The 22,180-nt window shown below is 47.4% G+C and overlaps 1 protein-coding gene and 2 non-coding genes across 5 annotated transcripts in view; all 3 read right to left on the reverse strand.

The window, feature by feature from the left end:
* Positions 1 to 3,044, reverse strand: part of LOC144151826 (solute carrier organic anion transporter family member 74D-like) — a 166,923-nt gene extending 163,879 nt beyond the window's left edge. For all 3 annotated transcript variants that reach the window (XM_077682969.1, XM_077682971.1, XM_077682966.1), the window contains exon 1: positions 2,527 to 3,044. The gene's annotated coding sequence lies outside the window, so the exon portion shown is untranslated. The remainder of the gene's footprint in view (positions 1 to 2,526) is intronic.
* A 13,383-nt stretch (positions 3,045 to 16,427) lies between these two features.
* On the reverse strand, positions 16,428 to 16,499 carry Trnaw-cca (transfer RNA tryptophan (anticodon CCA)). The gene has a single exon. It is a non-coding gene; the product is annotated as a tRNA-Trp (tRNA).
* A 5,336-nt stretch (positions 16,500 to 21,835) lies between these two features.
* Trnaw-cca (transfer RNA tryptophan (anticodon CCA)) lies at positions 21,836 to 21,907 on the reverse strand. The gene has a single exon. It is a non-coding gene; the product is annotated as a tRNA-Trp (tRNA).
* Positions 21,908 to 22,180: the final 273 nt, after the last annotated feature.

Raw genomic sequence — 22,180 nt, forward strand, 5'->3', positions numbered from 1 at the left:
GCTAGAGATGAAATTAAATGACCATACTAATGAATTCAAATGTACCCCACCCAATACCGCGATGACAGCGTACAAAGTTCGAAACAACGTCTTGTCAACAGCACGGATCTTCAATGTACAGCCAAGACCAGCTAAGGTTGGTCGTTTGTGTCACAAGCAAGACAACACACATACTCGACGCGAGCTCACTTTCAACACGAACCCGACCAACCTGCGATTGTTTCTGGAAGTCTGTTCTTTTTACGTGCGTGCGTTTAGGACGAGAACGCGGTCGCAATCTAGAGAGAGGGAGAGGAGAGAGACTTTGCGCAATCAGGAGGCTGCCAGTATATAATCAAAATTCAGCACCACGATCACGACGCGGTAGCAGTTGCACCACGCGGTCAGCGCGAAGCAAGCCACCTATCTCCTGTTGCGATCTTGACGCGGACGGACGTCTCGGCGTTTCATCACCGCTCCAGCAACTACTGCCGCTCCGAACGAGCCATCCTTGCATAACCCATCCGCGTTTCTGCCCCTTGACCGAGCGGCCGGGCAGACTGGGTAGCCAGCGGTCATGCGCTCACCCAGCCATCAAGCCCTGACCTTCATACAAAACCGCGCCAATCACTTCTCCGGTAACAAGCGCCACGCTCTACTTACAAAGCGCACCCGGCTATTGTGCGTATACGCCACGCCGACAAGAACGGGATTAGAGACAAACTAGCCGCTACGCTTTTTACCTGATCTGACTCCCTCCCGCATGGCTGAACGCGCGTACGTAACTCGACCCGCAGTGTAGTTTTTTTAGCAAACGCTCTGTCTGCCGCTGCTCCCAGCGAGAAATGGAACAGGCGAACGACGCCCGTGCGCGAAAAAGAACCTTGCTCTAGTTTTTCAGTCAAACCTAGTTCACACACTACACAACGGGATGTATAAACCATGGAACAAACGCTCGGTATCGTGACAGATTACGCCGGATTTCGTTACGAAAAATTCTACCCGTGAAAACAAGTATCTGACAACAAAAATGGTTTTAAATATGTGCTTACCTTGTAACGTACATTAAAACAGAGAGCTGGAACAGTTGGTTTATGTTCATCTTTGAAAAGGCGCTAAAAAGACGCGGTATTATATGATGAAATAAATTGGATGCGGTCCGACGTGCGCACAATCACGTAAAAACAACGAAGTCACAGGGTCAGCGGAAACATCGCAAATTGCGCGTTCCTGCGTAATCTCTCAACCTTGGGGGCGCCCGGTCAGTCAAACAAGCCGGCGTGCCGACAAATCGGACAATTCTGAAGCGAAGGCTCGCGGAAAAGTGGCGCACAAAACAGGTCGAGTCAGAGCCCGCAAATTCGTGCCTTCAGGGCGCGGCGCACTGCGATCATGCTCGCTTCGTCTCGCTAAGGAAGAAGGGCGGCGAGTTTTACGGGCGATATATCACCGCTGAAATGAGCCTTCGGAGGAGGCGCTCCCCCTCTCCACGTCGCGCTAGCTGGAAGGCAGCGACGACGGCAGTTACGCAACAGCGAGACGAAAAGATAAAAGTGTAACGCGCCTTGGGCCTCCTAACGTGCGGCGGACGGAGAAGTAACGGGAAAAAAGCCACGCTCTACACAAACGTCGCAAAACTGAAAGTAAACGCAAGCAGTGGCGGCGGGGAGGGGAGGTGCCAACGGAAGTCCCTATCTAATCCCGACTTCCGCCCCTTTTTCTTCACCTCCACGACTTACCCGCGTCCGCGTAGTGTGAACACCGGATAATACGACAGTCGCGCTTGTTACATCACGGCGCCAGCCAGGGTGCGCGCAAAGACGGAAAAATACAACAGCAACCTAAATCTACAGTACCAAGCGCGTGTTCAAGTTTCCCGCCAAATGACGGTCGTCGTGCGCGATGTGGTTGGCAGGCGCGTAGCGTGGAAGGATGTGGCGGGGTCTCCGTTTATAAACAAGCCGCTCATTCACCTGCGCCGGCGACCTTGAAACGACGAGCGACCGACGAAGAAAACACTGAGGGGTGCAGGCACGCGATTCCCCGTAAGCGAGCCACGGGGCCTCGCTTCGTCTCGGCCGGATAAATAAAAATCGCAGGAAAATGCCGGGGCCGCGAGGAGCGACTGGACCGCTCTTTTTATTTTCGAAAGGGACGAGCCAGACGCAGGCCTTGACGACACACTCATTTTTCAAGGTCGGCCGCAAACACTGCGCTCCTCCAGTTTGCTGCAGCCGCTAGCTAGCGCGCGAGTCGGCACCCAGGCGTCACTCGGAAGGTTGCCGCGCGAGCAGCGAAATGAATGTCGTAACAGTCGGATCTGAACTATAGCGCTAGCTTGCCATGTCATTTGCTCACACTTGCTCGCAATTCGCTCACTTGAGCATGATAGCGCGATTCCAACGCTGCGATCTTCCGCCGAGGAACAGCTTGTTCGAGACAGCGTGGAATGTAACGCGCGATTGCACGAGGATCAAGAACACAGCGAGTGTCAGACGCGAAACAAAAACAAAAATGAGATCATATGACAGACGTAAGAGAACTCACAATTATAGATGAACGCTGACCTCGTGTCTGCGAACAGTGATTTCGGGATGCAGAGAGTTCACGTATCCAGTGCACACAGGTTTCGTTGCGTTGCGATTGGGAAAGCACAAAATCCAGAGATCGTGTCAAGCCACACAAAAAAAAAATAACGCTACACAGCCAGCAGCAATCTGCGCGGAGTCGCAGCAGCACAGCACCACGAAAATAAGCCGGGAGTGGCGAGGCACACAGCGGGGCCCGTAATATCGTAACACGCAGCCGCGCGAAGCGACGTCGCCGTGGTCGTCGGCGCTTGTCGCGGAGGCAGTCGTCGCCTACTCCACGAGCCGCCTCGCCGCCGGCTCGGTATTTACGGGGAGCAGGCCCATCGCGGGAGGTCCTGTTGCGGCGGGGCGTGCAGGGGCAGGCGGTGCACGACGCTGCCCGAGATCGGCGAGAGTTGCCGGCGAAGAAAGCCAAGTGCGGCGGCCGGCGCCGATGTCATCATGGCGCACGCGGCGGAGCGGCCAGGTAGAGGTGCGGCGGCGCCACTGTCGCGACGCGAGCGGGCGTGCGCGCGCATGCGCGACGGCAGCGGACGACGCTCCTCGCGCTCGGCCGCCGTGCCGCCGCCTGCTGTCGCGGCTTCGACATTGGGGAACGACAGGAGCGGCGCACCCAGCGCGTGACTGGAGCGGCCGTACACGATTAAGCACATAAAACTAATCGAGATTAATTCACTGAAAGTACCTACAGTTTTATAACACAGACTGTTATGCATGATTGCAGTGTAGGATATTTGCACGTAGGCCTTGATAAACGCCCTGGTGTACTACCACGGAATAAAGTCGTGGACGGCTTTCATGAATTTGAAAGTTACGGAGGTGTGAAACGGATACTCGCCAAGCTGTGAGAGGTACAGAATGTAAGTGAAGAGCATTATTTATTAATATAAAATGTGCGCTTTGCCAAGCGAAAAAAAAGAGATACTCTGCCCTCGGGAATATCGCGAGAAATTGGAGCCTAAAGTTGGATCACAAAACACGCACATCTACTGCTTTTTCTATATACTAATAAATATATTTGTTTTTGGTCATACATATCGTATACAGTGCGGACATTACACACAGCATGGACGAGATAATAATGGTAGCAGAACGATTCTGTATGCCAGCGACGTTAGATAAGCGGAAACAACTGTTAGTTCAAGCTTAACTTGCGATGTCCCACTAGTTACTGCAGTGGAAGTAGGAAACGCTCTCAAGGACATGAAAAGAGGAAAATCTGCAGGTGATGACGGCATGACCGTGGACCTTTTGAAGGAGGGAGGAGATACATTACTGGAAAAAGCTTGCTGCACTATTTTCGGAATGTTTAAGGACTCAAAAAGTACCTTTCGCCTAGAAGAACGCCGACATTATTCTGATTCTTGAAAAGGGAGATACCAAGGACCATAAGAATTACAGACCCTACTCTCAGAATATTTGAGTCATTTGAGGTTTGCAGACGACATAGTATTGCTGAGTGGGACTGCAGAACACCTGAAAAAATGCTTGAGGAACTACAATCAGCAAGCACGGCCGTGGGGCGAAAAATAAATATGAATAAACATAAAGTGGAAAGGAATATAAAATGAAAGAAATGAAAGGGGGAAAAGCACCTGGTGAGGATCAGATGACAGCACACCTCTTTAAGGATGGCGGAGAAATTGTACTTGAAAAACTGGCAAACCTGTATGCGCAATGCCTAATGACCGCAAGTGTACCGGAATCTTGGAAGAACGCGAACATCATCCGAATCCATAAGAAAGGTGACACGAAGGACTTGAAAAATTACAGGCCGATCAGCTTACTGTCAGCCGTCTACGAGGTACTTACCAAGGTAATCGCTAACAGAATTTCTGCAACCTTAGCATTTGAGTCGGTCGAAACCTCAGCGGTCATTCAGGCATTACGGATCCAGGGGCTAGATGAGCATTATGTAAGAATGCTAGAGGATATTTACAGTGGGTCCACAACTACCATCATCCTCCATAAGGAGAGCAGTGAAATACCTATAAGGAAGGGCGTCAGACAAGGAGACACAATCTCTCCAATGTTATTCACAGCATGTTTACAAAAAGTATTCAGAACATTAGATAGGGAACAGGTGGGAGTAAGGCTTAATGGAGAATGCCTCAGATTTGCTGATGACATTGCCTTGCTAAGTAGCTCGGGGGACGAATTGCAAAGCATGCTTTCCGCACTGAACAAACAGAGTAGAACCGTGGGCCTGAAAATTAATATGCAGAAAACCAAAGTAATGGTCAATAATCTCGATACAGCACAGCGGTTTGAGATAGGTGGCGAGGCAGTGGAAGTGGTAAGCAAATATATCTACTTAGGCCAAGTTGTGACCCCGGATCTCAACCATGAGGCAGAGATAATTAGAAGGATAAGAATGGGGTGGAGTGCATGCGGCGGGCATTCTCAGATAATGAATGGCAGCCATCCATTGTCCCTGAAGAGGATAGTATATGGCAGCTGCATCTTACCGGTACTCACCTACGGGGCAGAAACCTGGAGGCTCACTAAGAGGGTTCAACTTAAATTGAGGTCGACTCAGCGAGCAATAGAATGGAAGATGATAGGTGTAATATTAAGGGACAAGAATAGAGCGGAGTGGGTCAGGGAACAAACGCGTGTTAAGGACATATTAGTAGTCATTAAGAAGAAGAAATGGACGTTGGCAGGGCATGTAATGCGAAGGCAAGATAACCGTTGGTCATTAAGGGTAACAGAGTGGATCCCCAGAGAAGGCAAGCGTGGCAGGGGCCGGCAGAAAGTTAGATGGGCAGACAAGATCAAGAAGTTTGCGGGGATAAATTGGTCGCAGTTTGCACAGGACCGGGGTAATTGGAAAATAATTGGAGAGGCCTTTGCCCTGCAAGTGGGCATAGATAGGCTGGGGGTGGTGTTGGTGGGGATGATGATGATGATGATGATGATGATGATGATGATGATGAAGATGATGATGATAGAGGAATAAGCATGCCGAAAGCACCCTCTTCAGCTTAGGAAACGAAACGCTGGAAGCAGTAAAAGAATGTCACTACCTCGGACTGATGGTTGGGGCTGACCCCAACCACGAGGAGGAAATCCTGCGCAGATTATGGGCTGGCGAGCATTCGGCAAGCCCTCCCAAATAATGAAAAGTAAGCTACCGCTGTCACTCAAAAGAAAAATCGACAACCAGTGCATACTGCCAGTGATGACATACGAAGCTGAAACTTGGCGCTTAACTAAACAACTGAAAATAAAATTTAGATCGGCTCAACGGGCCGTGGAACGATTAATTATAGAAGTAACACTTAGGGACAGGAAACGAGCGTCCTGGATCAGGGAACAAACTGGAGCAGATAATATCATAGTTAAAAAGAAATGGGCTCCGGCTGGCCATGTAGTGAGACGAACCGACAACCGCTGGACAATTAGGGTAACAGAATGGATAACAAGAGATGCCTGTAGAAGGGGAAGGCCAACAACACGATGGAGGGATGAAATACGGAAATTCGGTGGCCAGCGCTGGACTCCAGCGGAGCAGGATAGGAGCTCTCGGAAGTCAATGCGAGAGGCCTTCGCCCTGCAGTGGGCCTGAGTAAGCTGCTGCTGCTGCTGCTGTTGTTGTTGATTATTATTATTATTATTATTATTATTATTATTATTATTATTATTATTATTATTATTATTATTATTATTATTATTATTATTATTATTATTATTATTATTATTATTAAACGCCTTAGGACCAAGTATGACTCATATTCTTCTTTTTGCGTAACTGTTAACGAGGAGTGTTATAGGCGCCTGAGCGACCCGTCTATGTGGCCAAAAGGCTGCCTTTTCAAGCCGTTTCAGGGCAAGGTCCACCCTGGTATGCTGCACAGCTCCGAAATAACTGAAAATGATCAGTAAGTACGAGAGTTTCGACATATACTATCAAAACACTAGAGGTCTACGAACTAAGTCCTCTGAATTTATTAGAAATATTGTATGCTCTAAATTTTCTGCTGTTGTCATTACTGAAACCTGGCTTTCCGATGATATCTCGTCTTCCGACTATTTCCCTTCTAACTATCAAATCTTTAGAAGCGACAGAAAATTAACTGGACCTAAACAAAAAGGTGGCGGGGTTCTCGTTGCCATTGATCATTCAGTGCATTGCATGCGGCGTGCTGACCTCGAGACCCTAGACGAATCAGTCTGGCTTGAGGTAGGCCTCACGAAGGGCGAGAAGCTACTCATCGGTGCATTCTATATATCCCCGGATGTATTACCTTCTGTATTTAATCGAACACTCACAACCATAGAAAATGTCTCAAATGCACACTCCAACCATAAGCTCATTATACTTGGAGACTTCAACACCCCAGGTATTCGCTGGAACAGTCTTTCCTTTGAGCACAAAAACCATTATGCAGCGCAGAAATGCAGCATGCTATTAGATTTTCAATCGTTCACCTCCATGCAGCAGTTTTGCCGCATAGAAAACTCTTGTGGTAATGTTCTAGATGTGTGCTTCTCAAACTTAAAAAACGTACAAGTGTGTGCCTCCGAAACATCCCTTGTGCACCCCGACAAGTTTCACCCCCCTCTAATTGTCTCTGTCTCGGTCACGACCCAGCATCGCTCTGGCGGTGTTGACAATTGTGCAGTCCCGCGATATGCTTTCAAGCGTGGAGATTATGCTGGGCTGTATCACTTTTATTCATCTGCTGACTGGTCTAGTGTTTTGGATGTCAATGATGTTGACGAACAGGTTCGACGTTTCACTGAAATCGTCAGAAGGGGCATGGAAAAGTATATCCCTTGTTATAAGCCTGTTCCTTCCAAATTTCCCCACTGGTTTTCTAAAGAACTTCGAAGTTCGCTTAAACTTAAGGATAGCGCCCACAAAAAGGCCAAGCGTTCTGGGCTTGACAAGTGGAAAGCGGAGTTTAGTCGGTATCGCTCACTTTGTAAAATCCTCTACCGGCGTGACCACCAGCTCTATATAGAATCGTTAGAGGCTGCTGCGTCTCAGAAACCGGCTGAATTCTGGAGGTATGTACGCGGCCGTTCTAAGGCGTCTAAAGAACACGTTAGCCTGCTTAATTCCGATGGTGAAGAGGTTGAGGATGTTGCCACCAGTTTTGCTCAGTACTTTCATTCTGTCTTTCAACTGCCAGATGGCAACGACGAACGCCTATCGTTTAATAACTCTAATTTTAACACACTTAGGTTCGATGAAAAAATTGTCAATGATAGCCTTCAACGGATGAAACCATCATTTTCCTGTGGTGCAGATGGAATTCCAGCAGCCCTCATGAAGGCTTACGGCAACATTTTTGTGCCTGTCTTAACTTCCATTTATAATAACTGCTTACTTTTAGGTAAATTTCCTTGTGCATGGAAGATTGCTCGAATTTTTCCAATATTTAAGTCTGGTGATAAGTCAGCCGTTTCTAACTATCGCCCGATCTCACTCCTTTGTGTCGCCTCAAAACTCTTTGAGTCAGCTCTCCACAAAGTTCTTGCTGCCTGCGTCAAGAACGTTGTGATACCAAATCAGCACGGCTTTTTCTCTGGTCGATCGACGGTCACAAATCTTGCAAGCTTTATGACACAGGCTTCGGCTGCAGTTTGTGAAAACGGCCAGTTGGACGTTATTTATTTTGACCTCAGTAAGGCGTTTGATGTGGTGAACCATCAGTTATTAATTAACAAGCTTGCTAAGTCCGGTGTAGACGCAAGCCTTGTTGCCTTGTTGTCCAACTATCTCCTTGACCGGTCCTTTTATGTAGATGTTAACTACAAAAAGTCTAGTGTTTACCCTGCAACAAGTGGTGTACCCCAGGGTTCCGTGCTGGGTCCATTATTGTTTTCTGTCTTTATCAATGATGTTTCAACAGTGTTAACAAACTCTTCTTTTCTTCTCTATGCTGATGATGTCAAACTATTTAGGCACATTAGCGGTGTTCAGGACTGCTGTGCCTTGCAGAGGGATGTGTCGGAATTATCGGTCTGGTGCAGGAAAAACTGCCTAATTTTAAACCCCACTAAAACAAAGGTTGTCACCTACAGCCGGAAAACCCACCGTCTGCTGTTTTCCTACAGTATTGAGGGAGCTCCTCTGCAAAGGGTTGATGAGATTAGGGACCTAGGGGTGCTTTTCGACAGTACCCTCTCTTTTTCTCCTCATATTAGGCTCATCACCCGGCGAGCACTCCGAAGCCTTGGAAATGTGTGTCGGATTACAAAGGAGTTCTCTTCTCCAGATCCATTTCTAATGCTATACAATGCAATATGTATACCACAGTTAGAATATGCTTCTGTTGCCTGGAACGGCATCTCCAAATCTAGTAGTGAATTAATAGAACGTGTGCAGAAGAAGTTTTTATCCATATTTAAGCACCGTCATCACAATCAGAGTTTTCATCCTGATTCTGACTTACCCATAGTCCCTTCCATCCCCTCCTTGAACTGCAGACGTATGCGTGCAGACCTTACATTTCTTCACAAAATTATTCATGGTGACCTTTCTTGCGCAGACCTGCTTAACTGTTTAGAGTTTAGTGTACCACAAAAGCCCACCAGGTCGCATCGCCCGTTCTTGACCGCTGCGCGCAACTCCAATCATTCTCCTGTGCGCAGAATACAGAATTGTTACAACCGCTTCTTTGAACGCCTTGACATCTTTCAGAAATCCTTTACAATTTACCGTACAGCGCTGTTGAATACAGTATGTTAAACACCTATGATATGTCTGTCGCTATTTTTTTTTCTGGAATTTGGTTTCTCTGCGGTTGTGTCTATCCAACTGATAGTTGCCTATTTTTGAAACTTTATTGTCATTTGTTCATATTATCATTTGTCTCTACACTCCGTTGTTTTTGTTGTATTACTGTCAAACTTTGTTGCTCTGCCTGTCGTGTGGCCTTTACGACAGGCAGAGCAACATAGGCATCTTCTTTTTTTATTTTTTACCTGTACCCAGGCTCCGCCTGTGCTGTATTTGTCATTTTCACTACTTCAATTTGTGTGTCTTGTCGCTTGTTTGTTTCTTGCTATATGTTTCTTGTATTTTGTTTTCATGAAACTACCCGTGCGCCAGCACTCAGGCCTCTGGCTGTTCCTGGGCACGTAAATAAACATGATTGATTGATTGATTGATTGATTGATTATTATTATCGTCTACTGTTTTCCTACAGTATAGCGGGAGCTCCGTTGCAAAGGGTTGAGGAGATTAGGGACCTCGGGGTTCTTTTCGACAGTACCCTCTCTTTTTTTTCTCATATTAGGCTCATCACCCGGCGAGCGCTCCGAAGTCTTGGAAATGTGTGTCGGATTACAAAGGAATTCTCTTCTCCAGATCCATTTCTAATGCTATACAATGCAATATGTATCCCCCAGTTAGAATATGCTTCTGTTGCCTGGAACGGCATCTCCAAATCTAGTAGTGAATTAATAGAACGTGTGCAGAAGAAGTTTTTATCCATATTTAAGCACCGTCATCACAATCACAGTTCGGGTCCTGATTCTGACTTACCCATAGTTCCTTCCATTCCTTCGTTGACCTGCAGACGTATGCGTGCAGACCTTACATTTCTTCACAAAATTGTTCATGGTGACCTTTCTTGTGCAGACCTGCTTAACTGTTTAGAGTTTAGTGTTCCACAGAGGCCCACCAGGTCGCATCGCCCTTTCTTGACCGCTGCGCGCAACTCCAATCATTCTCCTGTGCGCAGAATACAGAATTGCTACAACCGCTTCTCTGAACGCCTTGACATTTTTCAAAGCTCCTTTACAATTTACCGTACTGCTTTGTTGAACACAGTATGTTAAACATCTATGATATCTCTGTCGTTCGTTTTTCTTTTTTTTTATTGCTGAAATTTGGTTTCTCTGTGGTTCTGTTTAACCAATATAGTTGCCTGTTTTTGAAACTGTTTACTTATCATGGTTGTCTTATCATTTGTCCCTATACTTTGTCATTGTTCTTGTCGTCTTACTGTTAAACTTTGTTCTCTGCTTGTTGTGTATTCATTACAATAAGCTGAGCCACAAAGGCATCTTCTTTTTCTTTTTTACCTGTACCCAGGCTCCGCCTGTGCTTTATTTGTCATTTTCACTACTTCAATTTGTGTGTCTTGTCGCTTGTTTGTTTCTTGCTATATGCTTCTTGTATTTTGTTTTCATGTAACTACCCGTGCGCCAGCACTCAGGCCTCTGGCTGTTCCTGGGCACGTAAATAAACATGATTGATTGATTGATTGATTGATTAATTATTATTATTATTATCATCTGACACTTCTAAACAGTGGTCATTAGGCGCTGCATTCGACAAAGCCACATGCGGAGTCAGAGTTTTCACCGGGGAAAGCCGACAAGCTCTGCGCATCTCTAATAAGGCGCCGGATGAAGCAACCTATGAACGTAACTTCTTTCTAATTCGGTTTCATGACATGGGTGCAGTACATTCCGATGTTGCACAATACGAGCTAAGACGAAAGCGAAATGTACGGCGGACTGTGATGGGCATTGGAAACGCGAACTAACTCTACTACCGAGGTTCATTTTCACAACAATGCACTCGATTGGCCAATTCATGCCGCCAACAAGACGAATTAAGCAAATGGCAGCAGCGTTCTATAGCAATGTCCTAAAAACACCCCAAAGAAAAAGCGCGTGCATCATTAATAAAGCAGACAAAATACGAGCACACGCATTGGCTGCGACGGCTATCATTGCATGTACATCAGAAATGAAATAAAACACAACACAATCAAATAAAACGCAACAATCATACCCCCAACAAACGGAGCCCGCTCTCACCCGCAGTTCCTCAGGTTCTGCGGAGGAAGTGGCACAGCAGCATGGGCATTGATTCTGCAGCAAGCATCTTCAGTGATGTTGAACCACAGCGCAAACGACGAGACAAAGGACGATAGCAAGAGGACAAACGAAGCGCTATCCTCGTTTGTCTCGTCGTTTGCGCTGTGGTTCAACATGCATCACCAACTCGCCCAAGCTTTCACGTTGCTAATCTTCAGTGAGCCCGATGTCGAGGTATGCTTAGCCTCGACATCGGTAGATTTGTCGAAGGGCCCAGCCAACAACAACGAAAAAACGCTCTCGTGTTATCTCACAAGAATAAGCTTAGGGCAACTCCCTCTGCGATTTTTCGTTGCGTGAGGAAAGGATGGGGCATGCCGGCAAAAATATGCGCCGTCGATCCGCGGACGGAGAGCCACAGAAAAACAAAGAACGAAGGAGCGCATTCGGAGAGGATTCTTTGTGGTGTGAAGAATAACGTATTATCTCCTGATGAACAAGGAAGAAGAAAGACAAGTGAACAATATATTACGCAAGGCAGTTAAACAAGACATCGGAGTTCCCATGATAGCGAAGACATACAAGCTCCTGCAGATGGCTCTACCCAACACAGTCGACGAGCTGGTTGAGGGCCACCTGTACAGCCAGAAACAGAGGCTGAGCAATGCCAAACGCATCAACCAGGACCGGCCAACCAAGCCCTCTCCTTCTACTCAGGCCACTCTCCCCCAATCACTAGCCTTCCCAGCGCTTTAGTCATGTGACCGGTTCATCTTGAGCAACGCGCGGTGGAAAGCGGCAACGTTGGCAAAACGTGCTCCACCGTGGGTCTCAGTTTTCTAACGCTGGCGAGTGCGCAGTCACTTTGACAATCTCAAACATCGGTTGCCTTGGCAACCAAGCACAAGCCGCTCTCGAATTCAGTTACGGTCGGGTGGTCCCAGTTCAGCTCGGGGCCCCACCTTGCGACATATGGGCACTGCAGGTGTACCACTCACACCCATCGGGAAGCGGGCGATGCATTTGGCATTATAAAATACAGGAGGCGATGGGCTGAGTCACACTAAGGCGAGTCGCCGTGTCCTGGGAAGAATCGGCTGGAGCGCGGCAGAGCTGACCGATCGAGAACAGCTGCGGACAAGTGGCTAGACGCAATCAAGACCAAGCCTCTCCCAAAGAACATGAATCCGGCTCCCCATGGCGGCAGGCGGGAGGCCAGGGCTTGTGCTCTCAACAGGCTTTTGGCGAGCGAAGGCGGTGCCGTCTTCACAGACGCCTCCAAAAACAAGGGGGCGACCACAGCAATGGCGGTGGTAACGACCAGGAGCGAGATGCTGACAAGCGCATCGTTTCGAATCAGAGACGTGTAAGAAGCGGAAAAAGCCCTCACCCTTCCGGGCATTTCCAACGTTGTCACCGACTCACAGTACGCGTACAGGAACTTCCAGTCAGGCTGGGTACCCCGGCGGGCGCTTCGCGTACTGAGAGACAAAACGCCTCCGAAGAGCCAAGTTGAACTAGTATGGGTTCCAGCCCACTCCTTGGTGGAGGGCAATGAGTTGGCCCACTGACAGGCCAGCGCATTAACATAGCGGGCAACGACTGAGGAGGAGGCCAGAAGTCAACATATGGCCACCTACATGAACATAGTGCGGTACTATCGAGTTGATAGGCGGAAATTTCCTACCCCGCACCCTGAAATCATGCGGGAGCAGCAAGTAATGTATCGACAGATCCAGTCAGGATCCTTCCGTCACCCGCGCTTTCTGAATGGCATGTTTCCCAGTCAGTACGGCAAGACCTGCTTATTATATAAGCAGCTACTCTTCGCCACATGATAGGAGAGTGCGACGTCAGCCCAAAACACGCACCCCCCATACGCATTTCCTCCACTTAGAACCTCGCCCTAACCCTTATCGAGCGATAGGAGATCTTGATGTCCAGCCCCGCCTTGGAGGATCAGCTATGGCTGGTTACCAGGGGTCAGGTGGCCAAGGCAGCATATGGAATTCCATGAAGAGGTAGTCACTCTCATCCAGCGCGTATCGCGCTGACATGCTCTGGATTAAAAGCTTTTCTTCCTCCTCAAGCCGAACAGCGAGCCGGCGGTGGCATTGGATGCGGTGGCGCTGTGTTCGCGCGGCTGCTAGGGTGCCTCAATGCTCCTCCTCACCTGAAGCGGGAGCGAGTGGAAGCATACAGGCACCCTAACAAGGCCTCCTTTATAAAGTACTAGCGGGTAGTACCCGGCGGTGCCCGGGTGGGCCATTATATTAAGGACAGCAATTGGTATTTGTTAGTCGCCATATTAGGCTACTTCATTGGGAAGTGGTACACACTCGGGAGCGCCTGCCTGCTGTCAGTACATAGGCTCCTACTTCAGGCGCGTCGTGGTAATGTGAAACGACTGGTACTCGTGTTTTACTCCAACTCTCGCTAAACAAATTGCACCAAGATGGCGCGTTTGAGCGAATGAGTCAGTGAGTGAAAAAGGTTTTATTGAGCTGGCGAAGTGGGAGTGGTTCCCAATTTCAGAAAGGCATGTGATGAGTGGGCAGCCTTCGCTCTGGAGGAAGTATTGTCTGGACATCCAGATCGGTGTTAGTCACCAGGTTCTCCCACAGCTGAAGGTTTGGAAAAGTGGATGGAAGAAGGAGGAGCTTGGTTTGCTTTCGCTCTTAATATGATATGAGGAAGAGTGCCAGGTTGCAACCACAACTTGAATTCGGCAGGAGATTGCGCCGGGAGCACATGATGGAGGCCGGCTGGGTGAGGGGTATTCTTCCTCGTAGGAAGTGCTATCTCAGAAGATATGAACGATGCTCATCGGAACAGTTTTATCATAAGTAACATGGGCTTCCTGCGGGAGGCTCGAGGTTGCAGGAAGTCCCAGCAGATGCCGAGGGCTAACCTTTGCGCTTTTTACTGGTACATCTTCTATTTTACATTTATGATATATGACACCTGCTCCTACGGGAGACGCGTAGTTGCCGAAGCTGTGAACAGATGGCGACCGCTAAGCGAACGCGGGAAAACTCAACTGAATTTTACGTCCAAAAGGATACAGATTAAAAAATCGTGCTGGCCTTCTAATCCGCATCTTAGGACAAAATCCTGAAAGTAGTTTTCGGGCAATTAAATGGGCAGCATTTTCAAGAAAAAACGAATGGGAGATATCAACTGGCTGGGTGATTATTTGTGAAAGTGTAAAAACACAGTGTTTTCCCGAAATCCCGCTTGCCTCTTTTGGGAAGGTGTCATTGAAAAATGTTGTATAACAGTGTTGATATAAGTGAGTAAGTTGCCTATCTCAACAAAAACCAGTTCGATATCTCCGATGGCGGGCGGTAAAAAAATTAATATGTGAAAAACATTTTTACCGCTTTTCACTCTCTCCATGGTGGAATTTTTAAAATTTTAAGAAATATAGACCTCCAACACCGTAATCAGAACGTGCCCTTGCAATCTGTAGCCGCTTGAAAGAGCAGTTTGGCTGGACGTGTACATAACCTGACGGGCCTTTTTGGCTCATCAGCCGTGTCATTTGTAAAAAACAATTTGACCCTTTTAGCGGCGTCGCAGAGCGAAATCCTTAAAAACGGTTCTGTGCATTTGTATGAGTAACATATTCTAGCAATAATCAGTTGGATTACTGAATCGGTGAAAGATTTATTTGAGAATCTTTAGGAACACCATTTTAGATACGGAATGCGGAATCACCTCGCTGGTGTAGGTTAGGGCAAAATCCAAAAACTACTTTTTAGGTATTCTTAAGGGCTACTTATATCAGCAAAAAGCGCTTCGATATCTCAATGGGTGACCGAGAAAATCACGAATTCGCGAAACCACAATTTCGCCCTTTTCTTCGGTTCGGAGGGCAATTTCTGGAAAACCCGCCTTAGTGAGCACCTACTCAATGACGCAAATAAATTCGCGAAATTTGAAGTCTCTAGGTCTAACAGTTTTGGCTGGGCGTTGATGAGTCAGTCAGTCAGTCAGTCGGGCACTTCTTTTTATAGGTATAGATTCCTCAATCCCCAACGGGAGTGGGTATTGTTTGAAGGTTATTGGGGTGTTCGTAGTCATCTGGAGATTACATTTCACCAGGTTCGTTTTCCCCGGCAAGTCTGAGAACAGGTTTGAATATTTTTCCAGGAGGTTCGCTAACTTCCTAGTCTTTTCTTCATTCCAAATTTCTGTAGCCAAATTTCTCCCATAGGAAGCCCATGTTGTGCCACCACACGGGAATTCCCAAGCGCTTACAACTCCACGGCAAACTGATAATGACAACTAAATGAGAGTCGGCGTTAATGACAGAGTCGTCTCAGCGGCCACTCGTACTGATTTTTTTTTCAAGATAGCGGCTTTAGATTGAGCGTTACAGAGTATTCGCGAGAAAAATGGCTCTGCGCAAAGCTTACTCTGCCGATGGACAAGGCTACGGAGAAACCCCTGAGCCATATACATATTCGCTGTAAAACACAAATGAAGCGAAATCAACTAATTACAGGGGACCATTCTGAAAACCACAGATCAGGGTACGAATTAATATGATTTAAGGAACACATCGGTGGTATATTATGTTAAAATTGAGGACATCTCCTGGAAGTGTGTTTTTATAGGCGGCTGCAGCATGCAATTCCTCGCCAAATTTGCTTCATCAGCAGAAGTGCCTTTAGTAGGCGTCAAGATGGCGCACAATTCGACAGCGCTCAATTTTTCTAGATTGAAGCAGGGGGTCAAATTGGCTTATGCCGAAGTATACGTAGCTTCACAGGTCCCTACGAAGGCAAAATTTGGTCGGAAAAAAGGATAAAATTGATTTCGTCTGGGTATAATTAACTGGACTCGGCTGTAGCAATAGTTTATAGCCGGTGTGCTTTAGGAAATGTGAGGTTCCGCTGAGTGCTTCCAGCTGATGCACTTTAGGATATGCCATATCTTGGGGAATGATTTTAGACGCTATTTTACGACATCTCTGTTTGTCGCTAAAAGTGGCCCTGAAACCTGCTTTTGTGGTGAAATACCTAATGGTTTACAATGAGCTTCCGCCTGATTAAAAAAAAAATGTGACCCGGACGTGATTCGAACACGCAACCTTCTGATCTGGAGTCAGACGCGCTACCGTTGCGCCACCGAGTCCACGGCCAGGGGCGGCCGTTTGTTCGCACCTCTCGGGTAGGCTCGAGCCAGTGTAGCGCGCCAGTTTTTATCGTTCCATTTCATTGAGTAACCATTATCTCCCAAATACCCCACAGCAGCTACCATGTAACGCCCTCCATCTGCACAAAAGTTACAAAAATACATGCTGGGCCGTGTTAACGCATTTAATCGCTACAGCAGTCTAAACGGATATAACTAACTAGTCGAAGGGAATTAAGAATCTTCAAAGTAAAATACATAAGGAATACAGAGTAAAGTCATAAATATTAACTAACGGAATCAATATGTCTATTTTGTGCAACGCCCTCTCACAACGAAGACTAAAATAAAAAACAAAAACAAAAAGGCAACCCAAACACACACACACAAAAAAGAATGTGAACAAATTACACCATCTTCCCGAGGGGAACACTGGGGTGATGCAAAACATCGCGGAGTTCCGTTATTTTCACTTGCGTTGGTTACCCACATCGTGTGAACGTTGTTGGAAACTCCGCGATGATTCACATCACCACTGGGTTCCCCTCTGACAAACGGCTCTGTTAACTGGTTGGCTGATGCTGGCTGAACTTGTGTCAGCCAATCCGCTAGCAGGACTGTCGGTACACATCAGACGCCGGAGCGAGACTCATCCGACGAAGCAACTGAGGCAGCGGCGCGTGCACGCGGTTATATATAGCGCTGGCGTGGAGAGGGGGATGGAGGGAGAGGCGCGCATGCGCGCGCTATCGCGCAGCTGGCGTGGAGAGGAGTACGGAGGGAGCAGCGCAATATCGCACAGCTGGCGTGGAGAGGAGTACGGAGGGAGTAGCGCGCTATCGCGCAGCTGGCGTGGAGAGGTGGATGAGGAGGAGAGGTGCGGATGCCAACGGACAACGTACATAGCACCGAGCAAAAGATGCTCTGCATCTAAAAGAACCAGTCGTGTAACGCTCTGTGTCTACACCAAGGGCATAATGGGTGACGTCAACAGATTTAATCATTATAATGGTGTAAATAAGCTTTATTTTTCGAAGGAACGGGAACCTAAATGATGCGCAGCAGCGTAGGAATGCTAACGCATCCGCAGACAATTATCAGAATGTATGTACATTTTTTAAAGTTCAGAGCACTTTAGGGCCGCGCCTTGTCGTCGTAGCTCGCTCGCTGGACCCAAGTAGAGCCACACGGCGTTCCGTCGTAGCGGCTGTCGTCGCGGCGTAACCCAGAGGCTTCGAAAGCCAAGCGGTTTATATACTAGTCATAAGCGTTCGAAACTCGTGAACCACTGGCACTTGTCATACATCTTCCCGTTGTTTAGCACAAAGAAAACTGTAGGTAAATTTGAGGCAAATTAAATATACGTAATTAACCGGCAGCGCCGCGTTCATTTAGTTAGGAACGCTCATTGGGTTGTTTTTTACGATAGTAAACGAACAACACTCTTTAAAAAAAGGCCGGGGCATTCACTAATGGAATACTAACAAGTTACTTGTCCCAGTATACACTAGGTACTTAGTAACTGGAGGTAGTAAATGCAGCACTTGTCAGAATTACTAACTGAAGCAGGCAGTAAGCACCACTACCCCCGCTAGTAAAGTCCCAGCGATAGCACTCTTCCGAGATGCATGCGTTTACTAACTGGCCATGCACAACCTAAGCACGACTTTAATCTAGTGCTACTACTTCCTGCACTCAGTTAGCTTACTAACCATGCAGTTGTTAGTGTCAGAGCCCACGTACAAAAGTGCGGGGTAGTAAGGTTCATATGGAGTTAGTAAATACGGCACGTTAATGCCCGCACGTGCGGCAGGAAAAGCAAGCACAAAAAGAACAGGTCCCGCTGGCGCTGTGTCAGGCAGGGGGCGCGCGAGCACTGCGAAGGCGGGAAATTTGAATTTCATGAGGTGGTAGCAGAGAGCGGATGACGGCGCTACAGCCCATTATGGCGAATCACTGCTCTGCACTTCCGACAGTTTTCACACATTGAGTGCAAAGGCTTTAATGTTTTTTTTTTTTTTTTTTAGGTTTCATGTCGGAATGAAATGTTCGGCGCTAACAAATACTTTCTGTTCTCAGGAACGGAGTTCCACCATATATAATGCTATAGACCGTGTAGGATATTAGCTAGCCTGCCATCCGGACCAGTTTTATCATACAGTGGCGTGTGGCGGGCGGCAGGGATAAAAACTGGCAAGCAGCACAGCGAGAGGTTTTTTGGGCTTGATCTTGTCCCGCCTCTCACTATGCGCATGCGCTACACCTTGCAAGAGCGCATTCTGTCTTACAGGTCAAACCGCTTGCCACTTGCCCACTTGCTCACTTGCTCACTTGCCAAATACACTGTTAGCCATTACTCCTTGGCTGGGGTTTTATCCAGACGTCGGAATAACTAACAGTGACTGGCTAGTCAGTGAGCGGTAGCGGATCGGGCGGCTGAATAAACCAAGACGAAGTTGCTTTTGTGTAAGATGCGCGGCGCACTATAGGAGAGGATGGGGGGTGAGATTAAGTGCAAAGATGACGCAAATTTTCATACCAATATATCGATTACTATGAACTGGGCACAAACCTGTTTCAGCAACACGCTGTTCTGTATATGCCGCGCCCTCTCGAGTAGTTCCGCCCATTTGTCGTTTGTCAATGAAGCCTTTTTTTTTTTTAAAGAACTAAATGATTCTTTTCATAAATTTTTCTCCCCTGGCCTTCTGTATTTTTCTTCGCCCGAAGAAATTTAAAATTTCTGGGCATTTAGAATGAGTGAAAACGAGCGAGAAGGGACGTTGCCAGCAGACGACGCGCAACTTAATGCGAAGGTATTGAATAGCCATTTGAGAGAAAACGGCGGCGTCTTTAGTGAGGAGGAGGAGGAAGAGGAGGAGGAGGAGGAGAAAACGAGCGGAAAGGCCGAGAGGTTATCCAAGCTTAGCGCCCGGATTGCTACTCGACACTGGGGAAGGGGTGTTCAGGGGATGAGAAACGGAATAGTTGTCTTTGGGTAGAGGTCCGGGTGATGTGGCAGGCACAATGCTCCAGACTAACGCGCCAATTGGCTGCGACGCGTTCCATAGCGTGTGGACACTCAGCGGTGGGACAACGAGTCCCTTAGCAACAATACGGCTCCTAAATAGCCCACCTGTTACGGAGCGTATCACATACCAGCCAGCACGCTACAGAGTACAAACTCTCAAAAGTGACCCACTAGTTCGATCCCGAAACTTAAAAATATCCCTCGTAGAAAAACTCGAAAACGTTACTGACAGCGCACTTAGCGGCGTTTTAAATACGAATAGGCTTTCTTGGGTACTGAAACGCGAAAAGTTTTGGTCTTTCTGTCTGTCTGCCCATCGATTCAACCGAGCAGCAAAGCAAAAAGACAAAAAAAGAAATACTGAAAGACAGCTTGAACACGAATAATATATAGGCCAGACCTTTCCAAACTGAAACTGCTAGCATACGGCTCTTACATGTCCACATTGTTTAATGCAAAGAAAACCTTACGCATATATTTAAGGCAAAACATAGTAGATAACCGAGACCAGCTCTCTTTCAATTAAGAAGGCAGGATTGGTTTTGCGATAGCAAATAAAAAATGCTAGAAATAGTGTCTTATAGCATCTTCCATAAACCGCACCGGTGCGCACCGTCTGTCCCCGATAAACAGGGGCGCATTGTCGCGGGGAAATTTTTGGTTGCCCCGTCGCGCACCCAGAGTCGCGGAGCGCCGAAGTGCAATCCCGGGATGCATCGCGAACTACGCCAAGGAAGCGGCTTCCTCCGCCGTCTTCTACAGTGACGGCACGTCTATAGTGCCTTGAATATATTATTCTAAACACTATAGCGCGTCGACGCACTCGTCTGAAGGCGGAATCGGCTGTATGTCACAGTTGCTAACAAGAATGGGACGATTGCGAATTCATCGGACAGCGATGCGACGGGATCAGAACGGGTTCTAATAACTGCCAGAGACTGTATGTGAGCACGCAAACATTATGTGCCATGTAGGAATTTCACTTACTGCAAGTAAGGCTGCATGGCTAGCCAGCAGGAGTACATATTGGAGCTTTGCATGGGGCCCCCGGTGCGTGTTTATCGAGGGCGCTGTTAGAGTCGAGATAAAGGCAAACACAAAAACGAATGGTGTCGCCTTGGGCTGCAGAGAAACAGAAACAAAATATTGCAGCCGATGGCGCGCGAGAAACGAGATCGCGGGCTAATTGATTGAGTAAACCTATATTGCATACACGTTAGGACCTTCCTGAAATGCATCCGTATATACGGAAATATGGGAATACGGAGTACTTTCCTAGAATGGCACAACGCTGCCACAAAACAAGGTATATATTTTTTAGAAACACATGAAAATAAAATACTGCATACTTATCGAAACATTTGACACTGATTTTAGGTCTGTAAGTTTACTAGAACCGCCAAATCATTGTCCGTATGACTTCCGTATATACAGAGAATACGGAAAACATACGGAGCGTGATTTTGCTTATTATTGAAGATAAAAACACGAAAACTGTGCCGAACGTTTTTATTGTGTGAACGAATATGATTCCCCTGTTTATCAAAATAATATTCACTTTAGGGGCGCTTGGGGGCATCATTCTCCGTATGAACTCCGTATTCCCATAATTCCATATATACGGAACGTTTCAGTAGGGCGAGGAGCTATAGGGAAGAGGGTAAAGGGTGGAAAGGAGAGAGGGGAGGGCATGACGAAGCATGTGCTTCAGAAGACTATCGCCTTTCGACGACGTATGCAGCGAAGTGATCAGATGCGCAGCCAACCTGTACTCACAAAACAACTTAAGAGAAGAAAACGAAAAATAAGGCAGGTTTAACAGCTATAAAACTAGCAATTTATTTATTAAAAATGTCTCACGCGGTGGGCGCAGTGAGAGGGTGGTGCAGTCGACCGGTGTGCTGTTCGCTCCATGTCTTCCGCTTCTTTTTCATGCTAAACAGGACACTGCTTGCGGCCGCAGACGTCACACCAGCTAAATTTCTATAGTTCATACCACAAGCTAGGTGCAGCTCTGTGGAGGCTACATTGTTGTCCCCCTCAGGGCGCCTAACTCACCCCGAAGGGAGCGACAAAAGGCGCCGGGGCCTTGCGTTTCCACTTGCCGAGAGGGGAAAAGAGTCCTTTCAGGGCCCCCTTCACGACAAGTTAGGCGCCCACAGTGAGCGCACTGTTGACAACAATGCAGCCTCCACAGCGCTGCATCTAGCTTGTGGTATGAACTATAGTTCCCATAATAATACTAACGACATTGCTAATAAAGAAAAACCTCGTCAGAAAAAAAAAAAAAAGAAAAAAAAAACTTTGACCCGGACGTGATTCGAACACGCAACCTTCTGATCTGGAGTCAGACGCGCTACCGTTGCGCCACCGAGTCAGACATGCCCTCACCGCAAAATTTTTCGCCAAACGTAAACCGCTGTGGCACAGGGGCATGCAGAGTGGCCTCCTTTCCACGGCGTCAGACTTTGCTAGTGTTTAAGTAGCAACCGGGATTCACCTTTCCCTAGTTTTCTGCGGTATGACGAAATAAATCCTACTTTCGATGACTAGCAGAGCGGTTGTTTGGGTCAATGTTTTATACCGAGCGCTGAGTTAACGGGAAAATTGTGGCGAATTACGCACAGTGTGGCCCGTATCCGGCACATTG

Source organism: Haemaphysalis longicornis, unplaced genomic scaffold, assembly GCF_048455015.1.
Source record: "Haemaphysalis longicornis isolate Haplotype H1 unplaced genomic scaffold, Haemaphysalis longicornis Haplotype H1 scaffold_9, whole genome shotgun sequence".
Taxonomy (NCBI): Eukaryota; Metazoa; Arthropoda; class Arachnida; order Ixodida; family Ixodidae; genus Haemaphysalis; species Haemaphysalis longicornis.